The following is a 15,000-nucleotide window of genomic DNA, read 5'->3' on the forward strand; positions in this document are numbered from 1 at the left end:
AACTTGAGATGAAGTTACAGAGAGAAGGATAGAAACCGTAGGAGGGTAGTTTGGAAATCAAAGCTTTGTGCCAGACTCTATCAAAAGCTTTTGATATGTCCAAGGCAACAGCAAAAAGTTTCACCAAAATCTCTAAAAGAGGATGACCAAGACTCAGTAAGGAAAGCCAGAAGATCACCAGTAGAGCGGCTTTGATGGAACCCACACTGGCGATCAGATAGAAATTTGTGAAGTGATAGATGTTTAAGAATCTTCCTGTTGAGGATAGATTAAAAAAAACTTTAGATAGGCAGGAAATTAAAGCAATAGGACGGTAGTCTGAGGGATTAGAACGGTTTTTACACCCTTTTTAGGAACAGGTTGAATGTAGGCAAACCTCCAGCAAGAAGGAAAGGTAGATGTTGACAGACAGAGCTGAAAGAGTTTGACTGGGCAAGGTGTAAGCACGGAGGCACAGTTTCGGAGAACAATAGGAGGGACCCCATCAGGTCCATAAGCCTTCCGAGGGTTTAGGCCAGCGAGGGCATGGAAAACATCATTGTGAAGAATTTTAATACGTGGCATGAAGTAGTCAGAGGATGGAGGAGAGGGAGGAACAAGCCCAGAATCGTCCAAGGTAGAGTTTTTAGCAAAGGTTTGAGTGAAGAGTTCAGCTTTAGAAATAGATGTGATAGCAGTGGTGCTGGGTTGATATCATATAAGGGAACTTTACAAAGTAAATGCTCCTGACAAATGGAATGTACCAAAAACCGATACAGGCTAGATATTTGTCATGAATCAAATGAAGTGTTGGGCCTTTATTCTGGAACACTAAGTTAAAATTATTTACATGTGGCAAAATGTAATTCAAGAAATGTAGATAGCAGACTATTGCTTGATCCTCTAGTGCCTTCCTAATGTTTTCAACAGCCAGCAACCTACAATCATAAACCTTACTCTGAAAATACACCTTTGGGGCACTCCACTGCTCCATAACCCTTGCCACAGCCTCATGTAATGATAACCACCTTGTTGCACTACCATGTAGTATTTTATGCTGTTTTAAATTGCAGAAACCCTGGAATTCCCGAAACTCATATTTCCTCTTTCCGCTATGTGCAAAATAATTCTATATGTTTCGTGGCAATTCCTCGCATGCACGAGGCAAGGTTTTAGCTGCTTCACTAGCACACAAATGGATGCTGTGGAAGACACATCTAAAGACAGTAATGCCAGGACGTTCTTCTCTCAGTCTGCTGGTGACGCTGTTGTAGTTACCCATCACATTTGATGCACCGTCTGATGCGAAACCAGTCAGATTGTCTAATGGGATATTATCAAGTAGCAGACACTGTTTTGTTATGTTAAACAAACCCTGACCAGTTGAACCGTTGGCACCATTATATACATCTACAGGTCCAACATAGCAATTTTGATACCACTTTCTTCTTCATCAAAATATTTTGTCACAATTGCCAAAGATTTTGTTTCACTACAGTCTGTGCTTTCATCAACAATAATACTGAATTTACACTTCCTAAGTTTCTCAGCCAAACATTCATAGGAGAATTTACCTAATTTGTTTACAGTATTTGTGCACTTCATTCTTTTCATGGACATTTCAGCAGCAATTTTTGAGTCTGGGAACATTCGTTTGTTTAAGTCTATTAGGTGATCACAAATGATGAACGGTAGATTGTGTTCCGCTAGGAATACAGACAAAAGTATTGTTGCGTAAGTAACACCACTTGTCACACCACCTGTCACAAGGGGAGGTGCATGATAGTCGTGATCTTCAATGTGGAAGTTCTGTTGGTCATTTTGAGATGTGCCTGGTTGGGGAGACTGACCGTTATTTCTTGGTATGGTCTGTCGCCTTTCTTCTAAGTTAGTATGCTGCCTTGATTTACAGTGACGCTTGAGGCAAGTAATTTCTGCTGTCAAATATTTGTGACACGCTCGACAGTACGCCCGTTTCTTGTCTCCTTCAACTCTCGCCAGCCATGCTTTGAACAAATCGTTTGACAACCACTTTTCTTGGAAACTATTACGTGTAGCCATGGTGATAACTGTTGTAAAAATACTTTCAGTTACATCAAAGTACGTTTAATGGATAGCAAACAAGATAAATACATTTCACTCAAGTGTACGTTTGCATCCTCACTTCGTTTTCTATCTTGAGAGTAAGTAACAAACTAACTTAAGGGTAACTTAACAATACGTATTTGCTCTGTCAGAAGAGTGAAACAACGATAATGTTAATATATTAGCTGTAATACAGAGTAACACTCACATGATATAAGATGCAGTACGTGTTGGTAATAGATGTGGCACCTCAAAATGCTTCACGCTGATGGAATTCCACGTAAACCCAAAGAAGTCTGGGTCTCTTCTGACAGTTTCCGCAGGCAAATATCACTGACAGCCTCTGGTTGTCTAACAGTGACAGATAATGCGTTAAGTCCGCAACTAAAACAACGGTACGGGTTGAATTGTTAAGTTTCATAACATTATTCTTAATACAATATTTGTTTCATTCATAAAATTGGCGAAAACAGCATTCCGGAAATATTTCCGCTGGTCACGTGACTTCCGTAGGGTGACGTGTCTGTACGTTTAGCAGACGAATTTCCGTCAAACAGCAGCACTACTTTTTCACTACTACTTTTTTTTTTTTTTTTATGTAGGAAGGACACTGGCCAAGGGCAACAAAATCCAATAAAAAAAATGCCCACTGAAATGCCAGTCCCATAAAAGGGTCAAAGCAGTGGTCAAAAATTCATGAGTAAGTCTCTTAAAACCTCCCTCTTGAAGGAATTCAAGTCATAGGGTGGAAATACAGAAGCAGGCAGGGAGTTCCAGAGTTTACCAGAGAAAGGGATGAAAGACTGAGAGTACTGGTTAACTTTTGCGTTAGAGAGGTGGACAGAATAGGGGTGAGAGAAAGAAGAAAGTCTTGTGCAGCGAAGCCGCGGGAGGAGGGGAGGCATGCAGTTAGGAAGATCAGAAGAGCAGTTAGCATGAAAATAGCGGTAAAAGACAGCTAGATATGCAACATTGCGGCGGTGAGAGAGAGGCTGAAGACAGTCAGTTAGAGGAGAGGAGTTGATGAGACGAAAAGCTTTTGATTCCACCCTGTCTAGAAGAGCAGTATGAGTGGAACCCCCCGAGACATGTGAAGCATACTTCATACATGGACGGATAAGGCCCTTGTACAGAGTTAGCAGCTGGGGGGTGAGAAAAACTGGCGGAGACGTCTCAGAACACCTAACTTTATAGAAGCTGTTTTAGCTAGAGATGAGATGTGAAGTTTCCAGTTCAGATTATAAGTAAAGGACAGACCGAGCATGTTGAGTTTTCTCTCTCTCTCTCTCTCTCTCTCTCTCTCTCTCTCTCTCTCTCTCTCTCTCTCTCTCTCTCTCTCTCCTCGAGGTTCTCACTGGAGGTTTGGTTCCCTCAAATTTTCCTCCGGCAGAAGTTTCCCTCCGAGGCTGGTGAAGTATGCGTTCTGAGTGCCTTCCAGCTCTTTATTCAGTGGCTGGCTTCCTCATGACGGCACACCACGCCGCGCCTGCTGACTGACTCTGACAACACCCTGTCCAGGAGCGATTCCTGCGTGGTAATGGTCTGCACATGAACTTTAAAAACACTCTAAATCATCGCCTTCACTCGCCCTTAAACACACACACACACACACACACACACACACACACACACACACACACACACACATTTTTTATACAATATTTTTATTTGAGTTCCTTCTTGGCGTGCAGGTGTGGACGTGGAGAGGTGATGAAGGAGGAGAAGGGAGGAGAGCAACAACAACAACAACAACAACAACAAAGAAAATGACTACATTACTTACAAAATCCTGTCTTTACAAACTTACAAACCAGTACACTGCTTCTCCATCTTATCCTGTGTTCCTGTGGGTGTGTGCGCGTACCTAAGCGCGAAAAACAAAAACGTAGCACCCTCATTACAACATTAACCTTCACACGCCTCAACATCACCTAATCACCAACCCGTGTGACCCTCGTGGACTGGAGGTGCTGGCGGCGCGTGAGTGTGGCCAGCAGTAGTATTTACCTTAGTCCTCGAGCGCCCTGCGGAGATGTCACGGACTCTCGGTTGAGGTTCCTGGAGGACAACGTACACACCGTGGGGTTTGGGTACGAAGGGGTTGATCAGGGGGACGAAGAGGTGAGATCGCATGGTGGCGTGGGGATGTAAACACAGCGATGCGCACTGGCCAGGGATCATTCACAGCATTTAAAGCTTCCACATGCCGCAAAATTTCTCGTCAACTTAATTTTCTTTCGTTTGCCATCGATGTGTTCAGGTTTTCTTAGGTGTTTACTATGTAGTGTTTCAGAAAAAAAAACACTTTAGTTTAGTCAGGAAGCAACAGCCACAATTACGCTGGCAGCAGTGCCCACGTCCACGGTGCTCACAACAGAGTGGCTGGCGGCGGGAGTGTAAAGGGCAGTGGGGCAGCTGAATCTCTCCCAGCCGGGGCTTATTAATTATGAAGACTCAAGGTTATTCTGGAAAGAGAACACCTTGACGCGAGCTGCATCCATCCCCAGAGTACACAGCGAACCACTCATCTTGGCGTGTGAGGATGTGTGCTTAATTCTTCACCTTGTATGAGTGCGCCTTCAATGTTTTCATCCCCAGAATACACAGCCAGCTTTTGAAGGTAGCTTTGGAGGTTTTCAGATGGCGCACGTGAGGATAAGCGCTCATTCCTTCACACAAGAGAATGTACGAGTGCACCTCCCGGAAGTCAGTGATTTATGTAATATCTCAAGGCTTCAGAATATACGGACAGCGATTCACGTTAGCTTTTGAGGTTTTCAGAGAGGACTGGCACTTAATACTTCACAACAGACGACACTTTCCGAAGGCCAGTGATTTATGTAGTGTTTCAAGGCTTCAGAACAGACCGAGAGCCATTCACGTAAGCTTTTCACGTTTACAGGAAGTATATGATATGATAAGCGCTCAGTCCTTCACATAAAACAGTTTATTAAGGCATCTCCCAAAAGCCAAAGATTCATGTAATGCTTCAAGGCTTCAGAAGGAACACTCGCTTCACAAAGGTATCGGTGCATACTCTATAATAAACATTTCGAGACCAGTGACAATACGTATTGGGAAAGGAGTGCTGAGATGCCAGCCTTCATGTACAGGTAGAGATGTATTTCGACAGTCTCATTCCACACGTTTCGAATCACTATATAGAAGTACCCATACACTGATCCTTTCCATCTTGGCTGCGTAATCTAAATACAATACTACGGTCAATTCAAGTGTCGATCATGCCGTGCACAGATAGTCTTTGGAGTGAGTGTGTGTGTGTGTGTGTGTGTGTGTGTGTGTGTGTGTGATTTGTCCCCCATTCCTTTATACTACAGTTTACGAGGAGGACATCAGGAAGCAAAACGCTCATGCAATATTTTGAGGTTTTTAGAAGGTACGATGCAATTCTCCTTACCATAATATTTTACAAACACTCCTGGAGAGACTGAGAACAAAAAGGATAAATTGATGAACGAATGATACTGTTGCTTCTTCTTCTCAGAAAGTACAAAGCGTGTTTTGATGTTTTTGCTTCCTATAATACAGTTTACACTCCTGGAAAGAGAAATCATAAAAAAGGATAATTTGATGGACGGGAATGTTACTGATGACTGACTGCACCCGAGTTTTAGATCCATAACTGTAAGATCCTGATAACGCCACTTCTAGGTTCCAGTCAACACACACACACACACACACACACACACACACCACATGTATAAGACAACGACGAGCTGCTGTGAATTAATAGAGAAATATTACTGTTAAAGGTAAAAATCAGGCTATTTGTCAGGTGTGCAATTTTACTACAGCTCTCACTTTCGTGTGACCAACCCGTGATTTGAAACGGCCTGCGCTTCTACACGAGCTGTTTTCTAAGGCCGCACAGATGATCAGTTGGGCTCCCAAGGATGTTTTTCCTATTGATGGTACAGAATACTGGTTGAACTATCATTAGAATTATGACAACTCTCTTGAAAACCTCAATAACTTCCACTAGGGCCTCATAGAAACTAATCAGGAAATGTTTGAATCAGGAAATGTTTGAAAATGTGATCCCTGTGTTGCTGCAAATGCTAAAATGCTTCCAACTGTGTTTCGCATTAGTTAAGATCGAAGCTTCAAACCGACGCTCCAAGTTTACGTTAGACTTTCCTGTTGAAGCAGTGACAGTTCTCTCCTACAGTCCACTCTGGTTACTTGCCAAGTGAAGCCTTAGCTCTGACTGCTACAACTCTTTCTCAGCTTATTACAGTCTGGCATAAGTTTAGACACCGATTTTAAAAGACAAGACTCACATGTAAAAAATACCATTGAATATCTAGTAAGGCTTTCTAGTATCTGTAGCTTAATTTTTGATGAGTAAAACTTCCTAGTGAAAATAAATGTACAACTCCTACAGGTGTCAGGGGATTAAGACGATAAGGGCTTCCTGAATTGTACACTACAAGCCCTTTACATATGAGAGCGTGTGGCAGGAACAAACTCATTCGGGCCTCACCGTCACGTCCTGAATATCCTCGTATTAATTCACCTTTACGAAATTTCTCCACGTACTCATTAAAACTTGATCAGGTAATTATCAGAAGAGGGTGTGCGCTACGTGGCCTTGAATTGGAAACAACGTCCAAGGTTTTGTTACGACATGCAATGGAAACGATACACGCCACATATAGAGATAGATATAGATGAACAAATAGAAAGACAGATAGATAGAAAGACATAGGTAGACATAGATAGATAGGCTGATATAGATAGATAGATCTCGAGAAACAGATCAACAGATACGCAGAAAAAAAAAAGATAGATAAGCAGAATAATTATATAAAATAAATAGAAAGTGATAGAAAAATACTTACTAATATTCTCTTGACAAACACGTGAAAGCTTTAACATCACATAACCTTTTAAAACATGATAAATATTACATTCATGACCAAACACAATATACACTTCACCTCCATTAATCCGAGAGAGAGAGAGAGAGAGAGAGAGAGAGAGAGAGAGAGAGAGAGAGAGAGAGAGAGAGAGAGAGAGACCAAACTGGCAATGGTGTTGAAAGCAAATATGGGATACGGTAACCATGAAACAGTGAGCCGCGGCCCTCAGGACCAGCCGTGACCCGCCCCTACACCACTCAGTAAATCGATAAGCCTCATTAAGACGACGAGGAGGAGGCGGAGTCAGTACCCGTCGTCCCCTTTCAATCGTCCTCTCCATTGTCAATTCCGAGATCCCTTATCTTGGAGTTAGTGAGACTCGGAAGTGTTTTATCCCCGTAATAAGAACGTAAGGGAAGGTGCAAGGGGTCGCTAACTGGAAAGTCAACACGTGGCGGTCTCTTATTTTCACCCTCCGTCACAAGAACGTAAGAGAAGTTGCAAGAAGCCAGTGAGCCAACACGTGGTAGTTCAGGTGTAATGCATGTGTCCACTCAAACTAGGTGCACATATACATCACCGTGCCAGCAGCCATTCATACCCACCGCTACCACCAACAGTAGTTATGGTCACCTGACTTGTTGCATTCCCCCATAATGTGTATCCTGAACCGTAAGTCTTTTGATATGCTGACAAGTTCAAAAGAAGGGCTAGTCGACAAAATCAAGCCGTGTACCAAAGTAATTCAGTATGTACTTGTATATTTAAGTGAGAAATAAATAAATCTGATAACTGATTGATTCTTACTAGATCAGTGGACTAGGGATTGAAGGAAAACACTACGGAAAGAAATGCGGTGTGCTACTCGACTTCTGATCAAGACTATACCATAAGATCACGCCTTTCTTTTCCTTTATTCTGTAGCTAGTTTCCTCTAATACTGCGGCTGTAAGTGTTGTATAGGTAAGGCAAGTGAATGGGATCAACCTAACTCTCTCCATGAAAGGCAACAGCAGAACGTTGGCGTAATACGTACTTTTGTTTCATCTTGTGTCTCCTTTCATTATCATATTCCACTTATTTTAGGAAAAGTAATGTAGCTAAACAATCTCGTTAGGACTTAAACATATATTCCTACTCGAAATTAAGTAATATTAACTTGAATACTTGAATACCCATCATTCCCATTCATAAATCTGTCTAATCTTCTCTTATTTACTTTTTTTTCAATTATTCTAAATAATAACCTCGTAACAAAATGTGTTCCAGCCTTGCCATCCAATTTAAGAACCAATATCCTCCTATCTCATTTTTAAAACTAGCTTAATCAGAGTTGAACCCGTTACTTCTCATCCAATCTGATATCTAGGCCAGTCATATATGGAAAAAGTATTAATGCGATGGTACAGATTGATAAGGAAGTGTGAGCACAGTGCGGAGTGACAGGCTGAGAGGCGAGGTGGGTTTGATGAAGGATAGGAACAGACGGTAGGGGGTGATGGACGTGTTGTAAATCGTGAGGAGCGGAGGGTGGCAGGTGAGTGGCAGGCAGTGGGTGGTGAGGGTGGTAAGGGACGGGCATGAGTGTGTGTGTGTGTGTGTGTGTGTGTGTGTGTGTGTGTGTGTGTGTGTGTGAGTGAGTGTGTGTGTGTGTGTGTGGAGACGTGGGGACAGAGACGTGAGCTGCGAGTGGCTTGGAGTATCTGTGAAAGAGAAGGTAGTGGTTGGTAATGAGATGCACTGATGTATGTTAGGGAGTTGTGAGTGAGGAGCAGGTGTTTGAATGGTAGAGGCGCTGCGGCTAAGAAGGAAGTGTTACGAGTGATGACTGGGAAGTGTGGCGGAGATGAGGTGGTTGTGTGTGATGCTTAGGTTCTTATATACAATTCCGGGAACATTGCATCAACAAGATTTCCCTTCAAGTAACTCTTCCCAAAAATACGAGTGACTACCGTGTTAAGTTACGATCTCATGATAAACTAGGCAAGGAAAGGTAAGATGAGGTGAAGTGAGGTAAGGTAAGGTAAGGTAAGGTAAGGTAAACTAAGGCGAGGTTAGATTAATTTATTTAGGTCAGGTTAGATTAGGATACGTTAGATCAAGTTGGGTTAGGTTGACACATTGTGTTATTACATTAGGGGAACTTTATGATGTAGGGAATTATTTCAATTTACGTTTGCAGAGAGGAATCTTCATGTGTAGAATTTACTCAGAAGCGAGGTGGCTGTTAGAGAAGTGTTGAGTGGCGAGGAGGGGGTGGAGCAGGTGGTGAGGAAAAATGGTGGATCATTATGAAGGAGAGAAGTGGTGCAGTGGCGGGTGAGTGGGGTGTGGGGTGGCAGTGGGGGGTGGGCGAGCAGGTGTTGCTTTCAGCGTGTACACACCGTTTTAGTCGTCTGGGAGAGGAAGGCCTTGCTAAGACGAGCACACTTGGAGGGCTGACCATCACGGGGCTGTCCGCGGCCGAGGCTGAGGGACAAAAAGGAAAAGAATGTTGGAAAACTTACTCGTATTTCTCAGTATCTTTTTTTTTTTTTCTCACTCTCTTACATTCCCCCTTCGCATTTTTTCCAGGAAGAAGCAGCACTGCCAAACATGCACTCGCTTCTAATACTTTACCAGGCACTTTCTAAGTTTTCCTGGAGCAGAAAGTATCTTTTGTCACTGTGCCGAGAGGTATTCAGTGCTTTCCCTCCATTCATTCCACGCCCTCACCCTGGATTACATTTACTGCGGTACAAAGAAAGGATAGGAAAAGAAACAGATAGATAGATAGATAGATAGATAGATAGATAGATAGATAGATAGATAGATATATGGATGGATGGATATACAAATAGATAGATGATTCTTCTCTCTCTCTCTCTCTCTCTCTCTCTCTCTCTCTCTCTCTCTCTCTCTCTCTCTCTCTCTCTCTCTCTCTCTCTCTCTCAAGACCTACTTAACACAACACAAAGGGAACAAGACAAACAGCCTGGGACTGTCGTTACAAGCGCAGTCAGGCAGATGTATTACACAGGATGATGGCGTTATGCAAATCCACTCAAGTCCCGCGGGTCAAGATCAGGGGATCTTGACCACACACACACACACACACACACACACACACACACACACACACACAGTTCTTAGTATCGTCCTTATTACCTCTCCCAATCGTCTGTTAATCAGTCAATCAGGTATATTTCACGTGAGAATAGAAGACAGGTGAATAGTTAACATGTGGTAGTAACAGTAGTAATGTAGTGGTAGTAGTAGTAGTAGTAGTAGTAGTAGTAGTAGTAGTAGTAGTGTAACATCTTTAAGCTCTATGCACACACCAGTGAGTTTCGTAGATAATAGGCGTGAAGTGACTGTGTTAACGGACAGTTCCTTTCCTTCCAGAGCTAACAACAAGGCTCCCCATCCCTCTATAATCAACACGAGACTCACAGATTACAACTGTTAATGCCCCTCTATAACTTAACTCCTACCATGAGGCACTGAGGTGAGACTGCGAGTTTTTGAGGCTTGTGTTGTGGGTGGTGTTCAGTGACGTGATGAAAACTTTTTTTTTATCTAATGATCCGCTTCATCAGAAAACCCGCCAGTTATCTACCTTCTTGATCAGCGTTATTGAGCCGGCATCTCTCCAAGGCTTGTTTTACTTCCTCCCTCTATTATCTACATGTATGACTTATACCTGTAGTATTATTATTATTATTATTATTATTATTATTAGTAGTAGTAGTAGTAGTAGTAGTAGTAGTAATAGTAGTAGTAGTAGTAGTAGTAGTAGTAGTAGTAGTAGTAGTAGTAGTAGTAGTAGTTGTAGTAGTAGTAGTAGTGGTGGTGGTTTTAATGGTAGTAGTAGCAGTAGTAGTAGTAGTAGTAGTAGTAGTAGTAGTAGTAGTAGTAGTAGTAGTAGTAGTAGTAGTAGTAGTAGTAGTAGTAGTAACAGTAGTAGTAGTAGTAGTAGTAGTAGTAGTAGTAGTAATAGTAGTAGTAGTAGTAGTAGTAGTAGTAGTAGCAGTAGCAGTAGTAGTAGTAGTAGTAGTAATAGTAGCATAGTAGTAGTAGTTAATGTTCTTGTTCTTGTTGCTGTAGGTGACTGAAGAGGCAGTTAGTACCATTAATAAACAAATTTTAACAACAAATATTACTTCAAACAAATATTACCACCACCACCACCACCACCACCACCACCACCACCACCACACATCACAGGCTCATGAAAGGGGAGAGTGACTGAAAACCGCTAGGGAATATGAGGTCGCGTCTTTCCTTCCCCTGAGATGCTTCCTGTCACAAGCTCATTAACCAATCCTGTCGCAGATGGAAGATTGCGTGGCTGTCTCGCGTGGAGGGAGGGAGGCAGGTGGATGGCACAGGTGGAGATTGACTTGGTGACATTATTCGTCACTATCACCATCAGGGAGGCGAGTGGCGGGCAGGGCGTCTGTGAGGAATTACAGCTACTTGTTTAGGTGTTTGTCTTTCACGAGTGTGCGTCACGCAGTAATGAAAACGTTACTGTTGCTCGTGATGCTTGATGTAATTCCTTTCCTATGACACAAGAGCAGTCACTTGAGCCAGTAATTCTAAACACTGGTCAACATTTCCATGTAGGTGATGACGTCTGACAGCTGCGCCCTTCTGCTTCACCAATGCAACCACTGCCTACGTGAATGTCATTTGTATCCTGCCACCACTGGCTGCACACACCTCACGTGGATTAAAGACGCTTCCATCAAAAACACTAATGAAAACACACACACACACACTCACAAACACACACACACACATACACACACACACACACACACACACACACACACACTTATAACACCAAACGCCACACCTTCGTCTCGCCAGACACATTCTCGAGGGCCATCACCACCAGTGCACCAAGACCACACTAACTGAGTTTCCTTAGTTGCATGAAGAACGACTATCGCATACTCTCTGACAAAGCGGAACTCTCAGACGAATGGGCTTGATGCAGGCACCTGCGACACACACTGTGCTTACTGTGTGTGTGTGTGTGTGTGTGTGTGTGTGTGTGTGTTTTCTATTATACGAGCGTTGCCTGCCACATCAATCTTCAAGCATGCATTTCCTTCCTAGCGTCCTTTATTGGTAATATAGGGGAGATTTCCTGGATGCTGAGCCGTGGTGTTGTCAAGGGCGGAGGCAGCGGCACAAAATGAGTTAATTTCACGGCAGGTATTAACCATTATCGAGTTTCAGCTGCGCGTCGTGCGCTGACTGCTCGTTCTCGTCATCATCATTTGCCTTTCTTGGGTTTTTTTTCCACTTGAAGTGAATCCGTGACGTGATGAGGAACGCTCCAGTCTTTAACTAACGCCACTTCCACTTTTCTTGATCAGTTTTCTTTTTATATGCATGTTTCCTCTGCTAACTTTCACTCCTGTTACACGCCAAACTCTCCAAAAGACTAACGCTGACCACCCGCCACTCAGCAGCCCTCAGCACTCTTCAATGTTCTCTGTCACTAAAGAACTTCCCTTCCCTCTTCCCTCACCAGCAATTTCAAGTAACTCACAACACTTGAAATATCCATAAAGAGAGAGAGAGAGAGAGAGAGAGAGAGAGAGAGAGAGAGAGAGAGAGAGAGAGAGAGAGAGAGAGAGAGAGGGAGAGAGAGAGAGAGAGAGTTGAAAGGGAAATGGATGCATGAGAAACTTCAAATGCACTGCAGGAGTGAATGATAGTATGTGTGTGTGTGTGTGTGTGTGTGTGTGTGTGTGTGTGTGTGTGTGTGTGTGTGTGTGTGTGTGTGTGTGTGTGTTGCAATTTGTAGAAGGGGTTCCACGTATGTCAATGTGGCTGAGAGAGAAGGTAAGGAATGTGAAGAGGAAGAGGAGGAAGAGGAAGAGGAGGGGGAGGAGGAGAAGGAGGAAGATATAGTTAAATGGCATACCGCTGACGTAATTAATAGAGGAACAATAGGAAGGAAAGTTACGAGAAAGCACTGTGTAACATTAATGACTTATAATAGTAGTAGTAGTAGTAGTAGTAGTAGTAGTAGTAGTAGTGAACATAGTAATAATAGTAGATGTACATAAATGGAAAAGAAAGTAATACCATCACCAATAAGCATTACCACTACCACCACCACCACCACCACCACCACCACCACCACCAGCATCATTAAGAGGAACACACACAGACAGAACCATCAGGGAATATGAGATCACGTCTTTCCTTCCCCTGAGATGCTTCCTGTCACAAGCTCATTAATCAATCCTGGCGAGGGCGGAAAGGTTGCGTGGCTGTCTCTCGCGTGGAAGGAGGAAGGTGGGTGGATGGCACAGGTGGAGATTGACTTGGTGACATTATTAGTCATTATCACCATCAGGGCGACGAGTGGCGAGCAGGGCGTCTGTGGTCCTTCATCTGAATAAGGACCATAATCTGATCCACTTCTGCGCGGCACGTCCACTACTTTCAAAAGCTCCTGTTGAAGCTGTACGTGTTTTTTAGTGTTTTTTTTTTCTTTTTATGGTTCTAGTGAAAGATTAATAAGATTTCTACATTAAGAACATAAGAACATAAGAAATAAGGGAAGCTGCAAGAAGCGACCAGGCTTACACGTGGCAGTCCCTATATGAAATATACTTACCTATTTCCACCTATCATCCCCATCCATAAATCTGTCTAATATTCACTTAAAGATCCTTAATGTCTTAGCACTAACAACATGATTACTGAGTTCGTTCCACTCATCCACCACTCTATTCGAGAACCAGTTTCTTCCTATTTCCTTCCTAAACCTAAATTTTTCAAGCTTGAACACATTATTTCTTGTTCTATCCTGGTTGCTGATCCTAAGAATTTTGTTTACAACCCCTTTGTTATAACCCTTATACCACTTAAAGACTTCTATCAGGTCTCCTCTTTAGCTACGTCTATGTAAAGAATGTAGATTTAACAGCTTCAACCTCGCCTGGTAAGGAATACTCCTCATCCCCTGTATTCTTTTAGTCATCCTCCTCTGTACTGATTCTAATAGACCTATATCTTTCCTGTAATATGGGGACCAGAACTGTACAGCGTAGTCGAGATGAGGTCTGACCAACGCCAAGTATAACTTTAATATTACTTCTGGCCTTCTACTTTTAACACTCCTAAAAGTGAATCTTAGTACCCTATTTGCCCTGTTTCTGGCCTCTATGCATTGTTTTCCTAGACGGAGTTAAAAGCTAACTATAACTCCTAAATCTTTCTCGTACCCTGTACCTACCAGAGTTTGGTTGTTTAATGTGTACCTACTGTGAAACTGATGCTTATGGCACCCCGCTGGTTACGTCAGTCCAGTTGGATGCTTTTTCATTTATTACTACTCATTGTTTACGGTTGTCTCGCCACTTTTCTACCCATCTTAGCACGCCGCCTTGACACAAGGCATTTTAGATTTATAAAGGTATTGTCAGGAGTGGGATTTGAACCCACGCCCGGAAGACCGGACTGCGACCTGAACGCAGCGCCTTCGACCGCTCGGCCATCCTGACTGCGGGAGATTATGTTGGAATGCCAAGAACATCTGGTGTTCCCAGGCGATCACCCATCCAAGTACTAACCGGACCCAACGTTGCTTAACTTCGCTGATCGGACGAGAAGCGGTGTGGTCGTTTAAAAGGAGGAACAGTCTGGAGATCCTGGCTGCTCAGATTTGTAGGCTTTGAAAATAGTCGTGGTGAGAGAACAGAGGCCTATTGAGTCACGCTTTAAGTCTTGTGTTACTGGCTCGTATTGAAAACATTTCCACTTCTGATCTCAGCAACTTCTAACACCCTCTGCTGGAAGTTACTGTAGATTTCAAGGGAGTTTTTAATGAAATAGTACATTACAATGCTTATATATATATATATATATATATATATATATATATATATATATATATATATATATATATATATATATATATATATATATATATATATATATATATATATTCTTTTAATGGCGTTTTTTTTTATCTGTTAATATGTTAGTGTGGCTAGTGTTGCTGGTTTTGTTGGTGATGGTGATGACGATGTGGATTATGATG

The 15,000-nt window shown here is 42.6% G+C and overlaps 1 long non-coding RNA gene and 1 other non-coding gene across 2 annotated transcripts in view; both read right to left on the reverse strand.

Moving 5' to 3' along the window:
• The window catches only part of LOC135094756 (uncharacterized), a 62,749-nt gene that overhangs the window by 9,298 nt on the left and 38,451 nt on the right, over nt 1-15,000 (reverse strand). The window contains exon 2 of the long non-coding RNA XR_010263970.1: nt 9,332-9,416. This is a non-coding gene — a long non-coding RNA (uncharacterized LOC135094756). The remainder of the gene's footprint in view (nt 1-9,331; nt 9,417-15,000) is intronic.
• On the reverse strand, nt 14,378-14,461 carry Trnal-cag (transfer RNA leucine (anticodon CAG)). Its single transcript has one exon. It is a non-coding gene; the product is annotated as a tRNA-Leu (tRNA).

The sequence above is a fragment of the Scylla paramamosain genome, chromosome 46 (genome assembly GCF_035594125.1).
Source record: "Scylla paramamosain isolate STU-SP2022 chromosome 46, ASM3559412v1, whole genome shotgun sequence".
Classification (NCBI taxonomy): domain Eukaryota; kingdom Metazoa; phylum Arthropoda; class Malacostraca; order Decapoda; family Portunidae; genus Scylla; species Scylla paramamosain.